The sequence below is a fragment of the Chrysochloris asiatica genome, unplaced genomic scaffold (genome assembly GCF_000296735.1).
Source record: "Chrysochloris asiatica unplaced genomic scaffold, ChrAsi1.0 scaffold00030, whole genome shotgun sequence".
In the NCBI taxonomy this organism is placed as follows: domain Eukaryota; kingdom Metazoa; phylum Chordata; class Mammalia; order Afrosoricida; family Chrysochloridae; genus Chrysochloris; species Chrysochloris asiatica.
In genome coordinates this window covers 13,564,603-13,568,023 of record NW_006408548.1, presented here as the reverse complement: position 1 = coordinate 13,568,023, position 3,421 = coordinate 13,564,603, and the positions used below count along the sequence as shown (strand labels likewise).

The following is a 3,421-nucleotide window of genomic DNA, read 5'->3' as shown; positions in this document are numbered from 1 at the left end:
GGCGGCCGCCTTCTACATGGAGCGCTCTGACTACCGCAGCGCTTATGCGTGGACCCGGCCGCGCGTCATGGCCCATTTCTACGCTAAGCGCCTGACGCGCGGTGGAGGCCGAAGCCCCATGCACCAAGGATCACGGGCTGGAGGTACTGGGCCTGTACACCTTGCTAGATGGTATGGGAGGCCTACCTGCCTTTCTGGAGAATTCCTTTATTGGCGTTGCTTGTGAGCAGCTGCTGGACGCCCTCCAGGACTTGGGGTTGCTGGAATCTGGATTCATCCATGGCCTTAAGATCCCAGGTGGTCACAAGAAGCAGCTTTCCATGGACCCATAGAGCTGGAGTGAGGGTGAGAAGGAGGAATATTTTCTCTTCTGGACCTAGGAAATAATAAATTAAATGAAGAAGTATGTGCAATATGTTCTGTGCAGAGACCTCCTCTCCTCCCCTCCCCTGCGTACTCCCTCCTCCCAATTACTATCATCAGGGGCAAAAATAATCCCAAGGGCCCTAAGCAAACATTATCTTTTTGGATTCAGGAATATGCTCACAGCCTAGTACCTTCTCCCCAGTCCCCATGTGAATGTATAATCCGTGTCCGCACTCATACACTTTCCCTCCGTTTAACCTGGAAGTAACATGGCCAGGGCCTAGCTTGTCACACTTTACTTTCTCCTTGCTGAGGAGGGGCTTTTGATACTGGGGAAGGTCTCTTCCCATGTCCCTATGTGACTGCTTTCTAGTGCCTAGCCTAGCCCATGCTTCCAGGTGGAAGACGAAAGCAGAGACTCTGTGCTCCGTGAAAGTGGTCATGCCCTTTGGAAGTGGCCAACCCACTGGGTCCCTAAAAGGTGAACTAACCTTTAACTCTTTAAACTGACCTTGAACCTGAGAGCTGTGAACCTGATGCTAGTTTTATAGCATTTTCATCTTTGGGACTCCTTGGACTCTGCTAAGATCAGGAGGGAACTGATCCAACTTCTTCCTAGTCCTGCCCTGCCTAAAAGCTTCCAAGGAAAGAAGGGCTTGTAGATGGGCTTCAAGGCCCATCAGTTCTTTCCACAGTATTTATTGTGTGCCTACTAAGTACTGGGTACTGTATAAAGTATTGAAGATCTTGATAATGCTCAGAGATCCATAGACCCTGTTCTCCAAGATGAGAGCACAATCTGCAAACTTGAAAGGTCCAGATGCTAACTATTTTAGACTGCAGGCCTCTGGTGTCTCTCACAACTACTCAGCTCTGCCTGTATAGCTCAGAAGTAGTCATAGACAATATGTAAATGAATGAATATGGTTATATGCCAATAAAACTTTATTTTAAAAAGAAAAAAACAAACAAACAAACTCAACATGGATTACTGACCTATATGTAAAACCTGAAACTATGAAGGTCATCAATGAAAAAATAGAGACAAACTCAGGGGCTCTAATACACTGTCAAACATAACTGAAAACAAACAGTATAAGACAAAACAGATGACTGGGATCTCCTTAAAATTATGTACTTACGCAAATCAAGTGATTTTGTCAAAAGGGTAAAAAGAGAGCCCAGAGGCTTGGCAAACGTTTTTTGCAATGACACATCAGACAAGGTACTAATCTCTAAAGTTTATAGAAAATTATAATACCTCTACAAGAAAAAGACAAACAACCCAATTGGAAAATTGGCCAAGGACATGAACAGACACTTCACCAAAGAAGACATTCAGGAAGTCAAAAACATATGAAAAATTGTTGATGAACATTATCCATTAAAAAAAATCAAAATAAAAATATCAATGACATGCGAGTCAGCTCTAATTCATAACGACCTACGCACAGCAGAACAAAACACTGTGTGGTCCTGTGCCGTCGTCACAATCACTGTTAAACGGGAGCCCACTGCATCTGTCACTCTACCAATCAATGTTGTTGGGGTCTTTCTCTTTTTCACTGACTTTCCCCTTTACCAAATATAATGGGAATGGTCCCTCCTCATAATATATCTAAAGTATGAGATGAAGTCTTGCCATCCTGACTTTTAAGGAGCATTCTGGCTGTGCTTATTCCAACAAAGATTTGTTAAGTTCTTCTAGTGGTCCATGAGTCCTAATGTGCACTGTGGGTTAATGCGCTGGAATGCAAAGTCAGTTTGAACCATAAGATCAGATGTTCAAGCTCACCAGCCACTCCTCAGAAACCCTATACAGGGTTGCTGTGGGTTGGAACCAACTCGATGGCACATTACATCAATAACAAAAACAGTGGTCTGTGGTTCTTTCAATATTCTTCTCCAACACCATCATGCAAATGAATCAGTTATTTAGTGGTCTTCCTTATTCACTGTCCAATTTTCACATGCATATGATGCAATTGAAAATATCATGGCTTGGGTCAGGTGCACCTTAGTCCCCAAACTTACGTCACTGCTTTTGAACACTTCAATAAGGTCTTGTGCAGATCTTCCTAAGGCAATACATCATTTGATTTTTGACTGCTGCTTCCATGAGTGATGCTTATGGATCCAAACACAATGAAGTCTTTGACAAATTCAATCTTTTCTCCATTTATCCTTGTTATTTTTGTTTTCTTTACATTGAGGTGTAACCTATACTGAAGGCTGTGATCTTTTATCTTAATCAGTATTTTATGTTCTCTTCACTTAACAAAAGGCAAAATTGACTCCTTTACACATTTCAGGTTGTTAATAAGTCTTCTTTCAACCCTAATGACGCATTTTTCTTCATATCATCCGCCTTCTCAGATTATTTGCTCAGCATACAAATATACATATGGTAAAAGAATAAGTATGGTGAAAGAACATAATCTTGGCACACACCTTTCCCAATTTTAAAACATTCAGATTCCTCATGAACACAATTAAGTATTCTGGGATAACCATTCTTGACAATGTTGTCCATAGCTCATCATGATTCACACAGTTGAAAGCTTTTGCATAGCCAACAAAGCACAGGTAAACATCTTTCTGGTATTAAATGGTTTCAGCCAAGATACAGCTGACAGCAACAATGATAGCTCTTGTTCCACATCCTTGTGTGAATCCTGTCGATTGAATGTTTTGGAGTTCCCTTTCAAGGTCCTGTTGTGGCTGTTTTTGGAATTATCTTTAGCAAAAGTTTAATTATATGTAATATTAATGATATTGTCTAATGATTTCCACATTCTGCTGGGTCACCACGTGTTGGAATGTGCATAAATACTGATCTCTTCCAGTCAGTTGGCCAGTTAGCTGTCTTCCAAATTTCTTAGCCTCAGTGAGTGCCTCCAGTACTGCATCAGTTTATTGACATTTCAATTTGTATTCCATAAATTCCCAGATACTTGTTGTCCATGCCTTCAACATACCTTGGACTTCTTTCAGTTCCATTGGCTCTCTATAACATACATCTCTTGAAATTACTAAACATAAGCCATTTCATTTT

The 3,421-nt window shown here is 41.3% G+C and overlaps 1 pseudogene; it reads right to left on the bottom strand.

The window, feature by feature from the left end:
• The window catches only part of LOC102824425, a 97,895-nt pseudogene that overhangs the window by 1,216 nt on the left and 93,258 nt on the right, over positions 1 to 3,421 (bottom strand).